Genomic DNA, 15,149 nt, shown 5'->3' on the forward strand with positions numbered 1-15,149 from the left:
ACACCTGTTTGAAAATTGGATCACTGACAATCTCCTGAGATGCTTCAAGGACAGGCTGGTTGTCACTTTCCTTAGCATCTTAAAAGGATTTGGGTAAAACAGGGACCACTCTATTCTGAAATGATGGAATGAAAATATTCTAAAGGATTTGGCATTTCTTGTCTGCGTCAGTGATGGATGCAGGAGAAGATGTAATTTGAGCTCTCAAATTCTTCTCTCAGGACCTTGATAATAATGAATCATAAATAGAAAAACAGACTAAGAGTATATAGCTGAGGTAGTTTACTGGTTGAAAGTAAATTACTTTCTCACAGTTCACCCGCAGGAGTCACCCTAGGGACCTTTTCCCACCACGGTAAGAAAGAACAGCACTTATGAAACCGATGTGTGTCGATGATACTTGGAATGGAATAAAGTGAGAATTTACTAAAGGAGTGCATTAATCTTTTAAAAAGTTGATGTGATCAAGGTCTCAGACGATGTGATCAAGCTCTCAGAACTGTTTGCAATGCGTCTCTGCTCTCCAGTGCTTAGCTCAGCTACCTGGATAGTGGCATCTTCCACTGCCTATTGCTGAAATGTGGTTTGAGTTACAAGGACAAAATGCAGCTCAAATCATAAAGACCCTAAGAATCAGAAAGATTGCAGACACACTCAGAAAGGCTTGGGCATAGCATCACTCTACTCTAGAATGTCAGACATACTGCTTTGTGTTGGCTAAGCCTTAGAAAGTACCAGAGTTAGGTCATGATTTGTAGGCTAGTTTCACCATCTGCAAGCTACGGTGTTTCCTCAGTAGCCACAATGGATTCCCACCCAAAAAGGCTCAGAATTCACAGGCTCCAGGCCCTCACATCCATGCATAGTAGTTCTGTGTAAGCTCTGGGCATAGTTTCTGGATGGCTCATAACCTACAGTTTAAGGTGACAGGTGTCTTGCCGGATCACTGAGGTCATAGCAATGAAGAAAATGTTTTTAAATATTCAATGCAGACACAATTAAAAATGCATTCTGATCTGCGGTTGACTGAATCTATGGATGCAGAGTCAATACAAATGCAAATTAGGTGAACCTGCACTTAGTGGGTTTTTGTTAGTATTGGGATCAACTGTGGTTGTCCACTGTGTAGTTATTTTGCACCCTGGTTGCTAAGTCTAGCTTTGAAAGGATGCTGATTGGTGCCACTGGTCTGTGAAGGGTTTGAGCTACATTGTTCCAAAACTCAGCCATAGTAGTCTAGCTCTGTGGTCAAATTGAGAACTTTGCCTCAGAGCAGAGTGAAGCAGTTGGTCCATATGAGATGTCTCCTCATTTATCTATTATCTGGGGGAGAGCGATATCGGGGATACCTGAGATCAAGTCCACTATGCCCGGTGCTCAGCTCCAATGGAAAACTTCAGAAATGTGCAGGATAGACTTTGAGTTCAAAGTTCCACTGTGATTGCACCCAAACATAAGTGTTTATATCATTCATTTAAATAAGCTCCCACGACAACTTGGATTCCTGTCAGGCAGCTTCAGGACTAATTCCCAAACGGAATTTATCTTGTCTTCCTTCACCCACAAGAGGTTATCTTAGAAACTCTATCGACCACATCCCTCCAAGTACCACTGAAAATGCCCAAAGGAAATGCGAACCATTGGTTGGAAGCTCAGAACCCACCCAACTCACCTTCATTTGCCTGTTGTGCTTGGTATAATGGAAATAGATGTCTATTTTATCTCTGCTTTAAAACATGTTATTTCAATGATTCTAATCCCCACAACAAGGTGAGATTGCATTTCAATTGCATGCCAGCATTTGTAGCATATTTGAACAAATACCTTCTTGACCCTGTTGTATTTACACCTAATCACAAAAAGAGCACGTTTTTACTGTCAGCATATCTGTAAAGGGTAGATGGTAATTTTTTAGTCTCATTACAACTAGTAAATGTGTTATCATTGAAAAGCAGCTATAGGGTGCTTCATGTAGATTCAACAACAGAGTAGTATTGTCTATAGATTCTGACACCTAAATTTCATATACATTATTTTACAATATGAAACCCATTATGAATCCATATGTCAGACTGAGCTCACAGGCAGAAGCTTGTCGAATGCTGTCTTAGAATAACAGGGACTATGTATAAAATTACTTTGAGGGGGCTGAAGAGCTGGCTCAGTGATTAAGGCCCTCACTGCTCTTGGGAAGGATCAAAATTCAGTTGCTAGAACCTACTTGGCAGCTCAGAACCACCTGTAGCTCTGGTGCCAGAGGATCCAGTGCCCTCTTGGGGCTCCTGGACCCCCACAGCTCCATAAGCTCATGCAGACTCACACACATACTCATACGTTAAAAATAAATGATTCAAAATTTCCAAAGGATTACTAATAATGAAGAACTAACTGCTCTATTTTAAGGCTTATAATTTAAGTGTGTGTATATATATGCCTAGTCATTGGGAGGAGGTGGGCCTGAACACAGGTGTCCTTGGAGGCTTGTTCATTTGTGTCACTCAAAAGAGAACAGTTTGATGATCTATGCCTAATTCTATATGTTAAATATGTACAGTTTTTCTTCCCAGGAAACAGGGTCTTATTATGTAGACTGAGATGAAATCAGATTTGCCACCTTCCTGATTTAGTTTCCCTGATGTTGGGATGGCAGCCATGGCATGGATTTCTTCACATGAAGCTTTCTGTGTCAGCTTCACCTCAGTGAAGGGCTTCATGACAAAAGAAAAGAGGGGGCATGTTCTAGCTTCATGTCTGATGCCATGATAAAGGTATCTTACACCAAGCAACTTAGAAACAATGATTTTTGTTTGCTTGTTTGTTTTTAGTTCACAAATCCAGGTTATAATCCACTACTGTAAAGAAATGAAGGAAGGCACGTGAGGTAACTCATCACCTCACATCCACAGTCAAGAGCAGAAAGAGAAAGGCAGAGGACCCATCCTAACTGTGAGTAGCACCATTCCAAGGGCTGGAGTCCCAGACTCAGTAAAAAGAGGCTGAGTAACAGTGTTCATGTCTCTGCTTCCTGACTTCAGAAACAACGCGGACAGCAGGCACATCCTTCTGCAGCCATGCCTTCCCCATCATGATGGACCGTACCCTCAAATGGTTAGCCCCCAAATCCCTTCCTCTCTTAAATTGCTTCTTGCGAGGTATTTGATTGCACCAATGAGAAAAGGAACAGGTAGGCCAAGTGTCCCTTTGATGTAGCTGAGAGAATCACTTCTTGCTTCATTCAATAATATCAAACGAAGCCACTTAAAGTACTGGAAAAATTTGTGTCCCTTCAATGTCCTCAACAAGATTCTACTTCTGTTAAAAGTAAAAATAAATGTAGGACTCATGGGATTGCTCAGTGTAAGATGGCCTGCTTTGAGCCAAAATAGAGCAGGCCAATTTGTTCCACTTTCTCCAGATAGTTTGGCCATAAATTCTGGGATTCTATTTATAAGGCACTTATTACTTATTTCTCATCCAGCCTCCCCTCAGCTTGGACTGTCTCTCACACGATGGAAGGGTTAGAACACATTGGATTCAAGTTTATGGACCCAGGTCCATGACTCATGTTTTACTTATGTAATGTGAAAAATGTGAAATCAACATATTGAGATCATTTCCTAAAACGCATTTGGAAACCCTAATGGTTTTCAATTTTGCTCAGTTTGGGTACTTCTGACTAGAAGCCAGATTTCTTACCATTTTAGAAAATCATTATAAAGATTATGTGGGGGATCCCTCTGCAGTTAAAATCTTCTCGTGATGATTAAGAAGCCAGAACCTATTAGAAATACTAGAACACACTTTAAATGATCTGTTCTGTCTATGGAGACTAAATAGTTTAAGAGGCCTATTAGTTCAAAGACACTGCTTATGGATTTGGGAAGAGCAGCCTATGGGCAATATGTGGTTTCCTGCTGTGTCTCTGGGAAAGGATTTATGGCGTGGGGGCTCATGTACCTGTGTTACCAGAGTTAAATAGAACAATCTGGTCACACATGAAATTTGTAAAATGTCATATTTCTAACGTGGTGTCATTCACATTGCATGTGAAGTAATTCTTAGGAACTTGGGGTTTACAGAACCATGCCAAGCCTATAGGACAGTCAGGAGGGTAATAAAAAAGAGCTGTGCATCTTGCACTGGTATCAGAAGAGCTGCCTGAGTGCGTGTGTATGTGTCTGTGTGTGTGTGTACATATGCATGTGTATATGTGTATGTGTGTATGCATGTATGTATGTGTGTACTATGTATGCATGTGTGTATGTGTATGTCTGTCTGTCTGTATGTGTGTGTGCTTGTAGGTATATATGTATGTGTATGCATTTATGTATGTATGTACTTATGTTTGTGTGTATATGTGTGTATGTATGTGTGTTTACATATGTGTATATGTGTATGTGTATGTATCATGCCACACACATATAGGTAGGCATTCATATATGCATATCACACCCAATTTAAAAATACTGTAGTGATTTAATGCAAAATTACTTATGTGCCCACATACATGCTTGCTGGGAAATACATGGCAGCAAGAACAATGCAAAATCAGTGTTGCAGAGAACTCTTTTCTTAGGTCTTTGAATAAGATCAAGTGCCTCCTATTCCTGCATCAGCTAGACACAAAGGATACTCCCTTCTGTGTTTCCCAGGTAGTTCTGCCCCTCACCCACCAGATCTCATTTTCTGAGAAGCTTAATCTCTCCTCTCAGGTTACATCACTTCTATGCTATGTATTTTCATGACAAGCTGGGCTTCCTGTGGGCAGAGATGTTGTAAATAAGAACATGGTATACTTAATGATTCCCTGCAAGCCTGAACCCCTGCTAGCCCTGTGGTCTCCTAGAACCTAGGTAAAGGCTGGGTATGTGCCAGACACTCAGAATATGGTGGATGGAGAAATGGAATAGATGAAGTGGAAAAGTCCATTCATCCTGCCAGGGTACTCACTCATCATGAGGTAAAACCTATGGTTTAAGGCTCTCTTTGCTATGAGCAGGCTGTGCTGTGCTTGTGGATAAATGATGACAACATTAGACAAACCGTGTCTTCATAGCACTGAACAGAGAAGAGCAGGGGCAGCTCGGTGGTGGTTGGGAATGACAGGGCTCCACTTCTGCAACAGGCCAAGCTCTCCTCAAACGCCATGCACACCTGAGGACTCTGTCCACGACAACTTGGTGTGGGTGACCTTCCTTTCAATGTTTGTGCCAATATTCCTGACCAGACATCTAGCCTGAATAGTCTTCAATAGTTTTAAATTTGTATGTGATTTTGATGTAAGGAGGCTAGGAAAAAAAACTAGGTCTCAAAATAGTAATAGTAATTTGAGAATAAAAACACTTTTGTAAACAAAACAAAAACCCAAACAAAACACTTTGGTCAGAGAGTTTCAGTAAATATGCAAACAATTTTAAAAAAAGAAGGAAAGAAAAATAAAGCACAAGGAGACTGGAATTGACCCATTCAGAGAAGGTTTCTGGCCTACTTTCCTTGGATCTGTCCATAGTTGCCAAGAAGCAATTTGACAGATGTTGAGAGTAAAAACCCAAAAGGCCCCAGAATTTCTGAGTTCACCTAGTGTTTGGGTGTGTGTTTCTAGTGCCCCAAGGCAGGCCCAATGGCTGAGAGCCAAGAGAGGACCCAGAAGCAGGCAGAGCACGCCCAGCTTACAAATCCTCCTATACCACTCACTCCTACCGCTGTAGACACAGTCACAAGGGGCATCGGTCTCCAAGTTGATTGGATTTAGCCATGAGTCATCATCATCTGTCTTGTCTTTCATTCCAGCCATCTTCCTCATTCTACTGCTACTGCAAAGTTCCTCTCTGGGCTGTGCAGCTTGTATTCTGTTCCCAGGAACCTCGTCCTTTCATAGTCCTGCGTGCAGCCCTCTATGCTGTCCACCCTGCCCCTGCTAAAACCCTTCTTAGATCTCACATTCTATGCAAAGACCTTCCTTGGCTTCCCCTCAGTAGACTGAGCCACGCTTGTGGTCTTTCAGCACCTGCTCTGTACTACTCAATGGATACACGGAGTTGCATGTTTCATGCTATGGTGTGTATAGATGTCTGCTTCTTTACAGCACTCCTACATACTGCATATCTCAATCATCATTTCTAAATGATGGCTTTTCCTATTCCTCCCACTGTAAGCTATTGGAAACCAGTGACACCTATGACTGTCATTGTCTCACATAGAGTAACTTCCCACCCACCTATGTACTGATCCTCAGGCATGAATGTGAGGAGAAAAGACAGGACATTATCCTCCCGTATAAACAGAGCATCTAAGGAGCCCAAAGGGTTGTCATGGATGCAGGTGATGCAGAAAGTAGACTGGTCCTGCTGTGAAAGATGAGAGAAGAGTCTAGTTTCTCCAGAGATTTGGACGAAGATAGTAAAACTTCTCAGAACACCAGCATTTGCTCTTACTTGGAAGTCATGGGATGGGTCAAGCCTAAAGGATCTTTAGGAAGCATGAAGAAAAGCCTATGATCCAAAGCCTAAGGGAAAATTGCCAAGGAATGGCTTAAAACTTAAGCCTTGGATGTAGTTGGTCCTCTTCCCTGAGCAATGGGGAAGGTGGGACAGAGACTGTGGCCCTTTGGCATTTCTCCCTGTGAAGCTCCTCAGGTCTTGGTTCCAAATGATACAGAAGCCAAGGTAGGGGATGGCTGTACCGAATGACATACTTCACCCATGATCCCCAGAAAGTGTATGGCCTAGAATCCCCTCCCCTGCATCTTCATCTGGTACTTACATCACTATAGGAACAAACATTGGCACAGCCTGCACTCCAACAAAGTCAGCGACTTAGAAAAACCACACCCATAGCACCTATGCTTACTCCTGACCATGCAAGGTCCTGGAGCTTAATCCACTACTTCCTAAAACAGGAGCGAGATGTTTTCTGAGAAGAAAAGGGACCTTCCCTTCCCATGATAGTTGATATTACAAACTTACTTATTGGTTATATGGGTAAACCAGTTTCCGAAAAACTAACCACAAACACAGGTTTCTGCAATCAACTTATACAACTAATACTCAAAGACTGAATGCCCCTGGATTTCAAGTCACTGATACCTATCCTTTAAACGTTGCTTATAAGAAAGCATACTCCATGGGACAAGCTTTATCTTCAGTCTTTGGGTGAATGAAGTGCCATCTTGCATCACTTCAAGAATGTAAAGAAAGACCTCTATTTCTTTCACAAATATTTCTTGAGTCAATGACTAAACTCTCAGCCCATCAGCTTGCAGGAACTCTCTCTAACGACAGGGGAAGTTTTATGGTAGGTGTGATTTCATCTATCTGGCATCATTTAGGTCCTAAGGTGGAAAGACCTGAATCTTTTGCCACCTGGCATTTCAGTCTGGGTATATGTAGCTCTGCCTTGTGTCACAGCATTACACTTGGCCATTACAGGTGCAGTTAAACCTTATTTATATACAGGAGAGTCTTGGAATGCTAGCCATATGTCTCCAGCCATTGACTACTGTTTCCCAGCTGATTCAGTTAGCAGTAGTGTTCATGTGTCATGCATGATACATACAGGTTTCAAGCAGAGGCCACAGAGTAGCAAGCACTCTCCTAAGGATGATTGCTCTCCTCCTGCATCTGTGAAGATCTTCAAGCATGACATGGTACACACACACACACACACACACACACACACACACACACACACACACACACACACACACACACACACACACACACACTAGAGTCAAGTGACCTGGACTAATCACAGTTATTTCCTTTCCACTGAGTGACCTCAGGCAGACACTCAACTCACCTGGGTTTTAGGTTGCTCACCACACAGATGAGCCCACAGGTGAGCCACTTAATAGAACTTACATTGTTATGTGTGCCACCCTGCCGGTGCTTCTCAAATCTCCCTTTTCCAAGCCTCATTTTAACAAGCAAAGTTATTTGTACCTTTTCCACCTGTTTATGTGCGTCTCTTCTGTTTCAATACTATCTCCACTTGTAACTATGTTACCTTTATGTGTAGAGATTGTGCATACATAGTGATATGGATACACAGTCTATATTCATAATTTATATATGCATTTACATGAATATTCATATAAATATGGATAATTTATAGGTAGTTGATATATTTATATTATATATTTATCTATCTACCATCTATTTGTCATCTGTCAACCTACCATCAATCTATCTATTTACCTATCATCTTTTCATCTATCATCTATGTGTATGTCAATATTCTATTACCTATCTACCTATTTCTAATACCTATCTCTTTTTTTTTTTTTTTTTTTTTTTTTTTTTTTTTTTTTTTTTTTTTTTTTTTTTTTTTTTGTTTATTGAGACAGGGTCTCTCTGTGTTAGCCTTGGCTGTCCTGGAGTCGCTTTGTAGACCAGACTGGCCTTGAACTCACAGTGATCCACCTGCCTCTGCTTCCCAAGTGCTGGGATTATAGGCGTGCACCACCACGCCCAGCTCTTAATACCCATGTCTTATCAATTATCTATACACCCACCTCTCTATCATCAGTCCATTTTTTCTATTATCTATCATCTATCCGTGAATCTACAACCCATCTCTACATCTATCATCTGCCTATCTACCATCCAATCCTTTATATTTTACCATCTATTTATGCATCTTGAACTATCTATATATTATCTGCATACCTATACAATATATTTATATATCTATCATCTGAATATTTATCTATCCCCCTCCCTCTTCCATTCTATCCTCTATGTTTCCATCTCCTTCAGTTTGTCGACGTATCACATGAGAAAATGACACTTTCCAAAGTAGTCCTCATTTCTCTCTTACCACTAGTAGGGGTATAGCGCCCAAAAGTCCCACACTCTATAATTTCAAAAATGTCAATATGGATCCAAGTGGTGTGTGTTGTGCTGGTGTACAAGGTTGAATAAATCTTTGGGCTTGACTTCAGGTGGCTCACAGGCCACAAGCATACTGACAGAGGCTGCCAGTGCAGCAGTACCAAACTTCTGAGGGAGAATATTATTCAATGCTTGTGTGGCCAGTTCATTTAAGAAATGCAATTCCAACTGAAACTTCCTCCAAGTTTCCACTTGTAAATTAAGTGTGAACTTAAAACAGCCTGCAAGAATGTGAATGAACATTCGCAGAGCTCTGAACACCTACAGGCAGCTCAGCAGCTCCAGGGACTCACATCTAGTGGGGCCAAGAGTTCGTTGAGTTTGTTTTTCACCTGTTGCAGGAAGTAGAAATGTCAAGGGCTGACTGTCACTGTCCCCTGCCTGTCATTCTGGCAGAAATTTTCTCATTAGTATATAAGCAGAGTCAGCATAGCAGATCCTGGTATAACTCTCAGAAGCAAAGCTTATCCAAAACTTGGTCCGTGGTGTTATAATCCCCCTAACTGCTAATCTAACAGAACTCCAGCAGGATTTAGAAAATGCACATCCTTGCAAACAGATTGTCTGAAGGTAATCCCATCATGTGTTCATTGCTTCTCAAGAACGTGCTATAAACTAATGGGGTCAATGACAGCAGGAGAGACCAGATGCTTCTCATGGAGCCATATACAGAGGCTGGCCAGAGGGCTAGCCTACTACACTAAAGACAACCAGGAAGGCTAGCTTACACATCTTCTGAACAGAGGGGCTAGTAAACTCTTAATCTGAGCAAGAGGATTAGCCCGCACCTTTCTCAGCAGGCAATTTGACCTATACTGTGATTAAACTGTATGTACTTTGAAAAGAAGGTCTAGCCCGTTTATCTTTTTGCCTTAGGGGTAGGGCTAGCACATGCTGCCTCTGACCAGAAGGGCTAGCCTGTCTATGCTTGACTAGAAAAGCTACTGTGTGTCTCATGTGGCCAGGAGGAATAGTCTATGCCTCCTCTGACTAAATGGGGATAGCCTATGTCTCACCCAATCAGCAGGAGGTTCGTTATTGATATTCGGGCGGGTATGTTTTGTTACAAAACCAGGCTAGAAAAGCCAGATTTGAGAGAATTAATTGAAGATGTGTCTTTTCATTATTAATAATGACAGCCAAATTGATTAAAATCAATGACCACCTGCATTTTCTCTCTCCACTTTTAGTGAATTTTTAATATCCACAAAGATGCCATCTGGATGTAATGCCCCTTGACAGCAAGTACTGTAACCACCTTGATCATCATTAAGTGTCTTCTATATAAGTCAATAACAAGCTAAACTTCAAACAATGGCCTCTAGTTACAACAGACTTGCAAGAAACATTCATGAATTTATTAAAAGATTGTGTACCAAACTGGAAAAAAAATCCATTAACTGTTACATTTTCAAAAAACAAAAGCAGAAGACAACTTCATCCCCTATGATGCTATGGCTGTTAGTTCTTCCTCATGGATCTCCTTAGTCACCCACTTTGCCCACCTCTATTTCTTTGTGACTCCCCACTGACTCACAGAACTGCTCTCTACAAAGGACTGCATTGCTTGCTTGACTGGGACGAAAGTAGGCTAGCTATGTTCCCCTTCTCTTCATCCACTTAGTTCTTCCTAGGTATCTTGAGACTAGCAGCTGCTGCACACCTTAGCTCATCTTCCCATCCTATCTCTATTCCCTTTGGGCTCTCTGCTGTCTATGGACGGACCTGGGGTCTCCCTCTGAAACGCTTTGTAGGGCCAGACTCAAATTTTTTTTCTTTTTTTTTTATTAATTTATTCTTGTTACATCTCAATGTTTATCCCATCCCTTGTATCCTCCCATTCCTCCCCCCCCCCACCATTTTCCCATTATTCCCCTCCCCTATGACTGTTCTTGAGGGGGATTACGTCCCCCTATATATTCTCATAGGGTATCAAGTCTCTTCTTGGCTACTTGCTGTCCTTCCTCTGAGTGCCACCAGGTCTCCCCCTCCAGGGGACATGGTCAAATGTGAGGCACCAGAGTACGTGAGAAAGTCGTATCACACTCTCCACTCAACTGTGGAGAATATTCTGACCATTGGCTAGATCTGGGAAGGGGTTTAAAGTTTTATTAAAGAGAACTCCAGAAAGCTGAGACTAGTCCGACACTGTGGCCTAAAACCCAGAATGATCCAAAGACTGAAAACCAAACACCATTCCTCTGGTCCACAACCAGTCAGACTGGGGAAATAGCAACCAAAGAACTAAACACCCATCCAACAAATGTGAGAGCATATATCTACCCCCAAGAAACTCCACAAATGTCCTAACTCCAGCTGCCTAGATTCCAGTGCAAAAATACAAATATGAACAACTATGGCAATACAAAATCCAGTGGTGCTATTGTAATGTATCCTAAGAAAACTGACATAACCGAAGAATAAGATAAGGACTTTAAAATTGCAATTATGAATATGTTCAGTATGCTCATGTGCTCTAAAGTCCTCAATGAAGAATGTGAAAACACAAACAGTTGAGTTAAATAAGGAAAAACATTCACAATATACAGTAGAATTTAACAAAACAGATTCACTAAAGAAAAGACAAACATAAAACACAAAAGAAAACAAAACAAAAACTGAGGAAGTCGAACAAAAAGCTCAGACATCAAGCTCAACAACAAACCTAGAGACATGGAAGAGAGAATTTAATGTCTTAAGGATGGAAGAAATTAGTAGATCAAGAAAAAGAAATAAATGTTTTAAAAGTTTTCAAGAAGTCTGGGACACTATAAAAAGACCGACCCTATAAATAATAAGTATAAGAGAAGGGGAATAAACTCAGGTCAAAGCCACAGAAAATATTTCTAACAAAATCAAAGAAGAAAATTTCATAAATCTAAAGAAAGAGGTGCCTATAAAGGTGCAAGAAACATACCAAACATCAATAGAGAGGACAAGAAAAGAAACTACCATGACACATAATATTGAAGCAGAACATGCAAAGAATATTTAAAGCTATAAGAAAAAATACTAAGTCACAGACAAAGGCAGATGCATTAGAATAACACTTGAAAGCCAAAAGTGCCTAGACAGATGTTGTATAAACACTAATAGAGCACAGATGCTAGTCCAGAATACTATACCAGAAAGTCCATCAATCACAATCAAGGAAAATTTATTTATTTATGATATAAATAAATTTTAATAATTTCTGCTCAATCAAGGCCTATACAGAAGGCACTAGAAGGTGAACTTCAGTCTGAACAGAAGGTTAACTATACCAAAGAGGACACAAGGAATAAATAACACAAGAACAATTAATCAAATGGAGGTGCCGCAAGCCACAACAAGAAAATAACAGAAATTAATAAGCATTGTTTATTAATGTCTTTCAATGTTAGTGATCTCTATTCCCCCATGAAAATGACAAAGACTAACAGATTTGATTAGAAAATGGGATCCTTATTTTGCTGTACTCAAGAAACTCACACCAAGTACAGCTATCACTTCAGGGTAAAAGGATCAAAAGAGATATTACAAGAAGATTAAACCAAGAAGCAAGCCAGTATAGCCATTTTAATATTGGAAATAAACAGATTTTAAATGAAAACTAATCAAAAGATACAGGAAAGGGCACCACATGTTCATTAAAGGAAAAACCTACCAAGAGGATATTGCAATGCTGAGCGTTTATGAACTAAATGCAAGGGTACTCAAGTTCCTAAGAGAAACACAGCTACACTTAATATCAATTACTGCCATACAATGATGGTGGGAAACTTCAATACCCTTCCTTACCAAGAGACAGATCATTCAGACAAAACCTGATTTTCTCAGAAAATCCTGAGAAACACTGGAGTTAAATAATGTCATAAATTGAAAGTCTACAGAACATTCCAACCATATGCTAAACAAGATATTTTTTCTCAGCATCCCATGAGCCTTCCAAATTTATCATATATTAGGACATAAGGCAAGTCTCAACAGATATATGAAAACTGAAAAGCACCTTATATTCTACCCATCATCATGGATTAATGCTATATATCAATAACAACAAAAACTACAGAAATCATGGACTCTAAAAGCCCACTACTGAATTAAATTTGGTGAAGACACTAATCTAGAAGGAAATTAATTTGGTTTTGTTTTGAAGAATTGAAAGAAAATGAAAACACAGCCTACCCAAATCTATGGTACAATATGAAGGCAGTTCTAAGAGGTCAAGTTTATGGCACTAAATGTCTACATAAAAGTCTGGAGATATGTCATATTAATAACTTAATGATGCACTTGAAAGCGCTAGGAAAAAAGAAGAATAAATAACACCCCAAAGAATAGACTATAAGAAATAATCAAGCCTGTGGCTGAAATAAAGCAAATAGAAATATAACAACAACAAACTACATAGGATAAATGAAATGAAGATTTGGTTATTTAAAAAGGAATTAACAACACAGAGAAACTTTTATCCAAATTAACCTGAGAAAGAGAGAAATGGATCCAAATTGATAAAATGAGAGATGAGAAAGGATTACAACAGACACTGAGAAAATTTAGAGATCATAAGGGCATACTTGTCATGCCAAGAGGAAGAGGATCCAGGCAGTCCTGGCATGACTAGATAGGCTGGGGACAATTGGTAGGGAACAAGGGGGTGGGCTCCCTTCTCTGAGGACCTGGGGAGGGGAAGAGGGGAGAAGAGGGAGAGAGGGTGGGGTTAGGAGATGAGGGAGGGGGCTACAGTTGGCATGTTAGTGAATACATTTTTTAAAATAAACTTAAAATTTAAAAAATCTGTATCCCATGAAACTATGAAATGAGAAAGACATAATTTTTTGACAAATATGGGCCACCAATGTTAAACCAAGACAAAATAAACAATTTAAACAGACTCACATCCCCCAGAGAAATGGAAATGGTAATTAGTTCTTATATTATTTGGCCAAATAGGATTGAAGGAAAAAATTGAAATCATTTGTATGAAACCACCATTAATCTGATACCCAAACCATGCAAAACATATAAAAAATAGGACATTATATGGCAATACCCTTTATGAACATAGATGCAAATTTTCTAGGTGTAATACTTGTAAACAAGATTCAGTAACACATAAAAAAGCTATAAGATCAAGTTGGCTTCATCTGAGAGATGCAGGGATAGTTCAACATATAAAATCAATAAACATGATCCACATCATAACCGGAATGACAAATCCCACATGATGTCCCATTAGGTACAGAAAATCCCTTTGACAAAATCCAACATCTCTTCATGAAAAAACAAAAAAATCCCAGAGAGAGTAGGGATGCAAATGACATACCTACACATGATAAAGCCAATATCAACTAAAATGAAAAGTAACTCAAAACATTTCCACCAAAATCTGGAACAAGACAAGGATGTCCTCATTTCCACCTATTCAAAATAGTACTTGAAGTCTGAGCTAGAGCCATAATACAACTGAAGGAGATAAAATGGGTACTAATATGAAAGAAAGAAGACAATATGTCTTCATTTTCAATTTATTTTATGCATAAATATCCTGAAGAGTCTTCCAGAAAATTCATACAAATTATATAGTGGATATAAACATGTTTTTGTTTTGATCCCAAGTGTGGGATATGAAACAGACTTGTGTAAGGATGTGTAGTATTTTTCCACTGAAAACAGACTTGTGAGAGAACAGGTAATATTTGTCCACTAGAAAAGGAACTGCCTCTTGTGGGGCCATGGCCTTTGCCAACTGATAAACATCCTAGTACAGACTCTTGAGAGCACACACACACACACACACACACACACACACAGACACACACACACACACACACACAGACACATATATGTATGTATATGTATATACATACACACACACACACACACACACACACACATATATACACATATACATACATACATACACACATATATATATATATGCCTAAAACAAGAGGCAGGGCTTTTTGGTCTTGGCTGTTCCTCACTCCACTTTGAGATGCCCTTAGAGAGAACCGCTCCAGTGAACTCTTTGGAGTTCTGTATTCTGGATGCTGCTCTGGGTTCCAGAGGCTGTGGTTGCAGTACTCTTCATTGAATTGCTGGTTTGCTGTTTAATGCATCTGCTGGAATCTGCTGACTATGACAGTGGAGCCGCTCTAAGGAACTGAGTCTGAAAAGGTCTATTTCTCCTGTTCCCATTAACCTCTTTTCTCTTCTGTCTAGGATAGGTGGGTTGGAAGGGAGCGGTAAGCATTAAAGAACCCCAAATAAAGT

The 15,149-nt window shown here is 40.0% G+C and overlaps 1 protein-coding gene across 1 annotated transcript in view; it reads right to left on the minus strand.

The window, feature by feature from the left end:
- The window catches only part of Csmd1 (CUB and Sushi multiple domains 1), a 1,555,368-nt gene that overhangs the window by 537,926 nt on the left and 1,002,293 nt on the right, over positions 1–15,149 (minus strand). The gene's annotated exons all lie outside the window — the stretch shown is intronic.

Source organism: Acomys russatus, chromosome 27, assembly GCF_903995435.1.
Source record: "Acomys russatus chromosome 27, mAcoRus1.1, whole genome shotgun sequence".
NCBI lineage: Eukaryota > Metazoa > Chordata > Mammalia > Rodentia > Muridae > Acomys > Acomys russatus.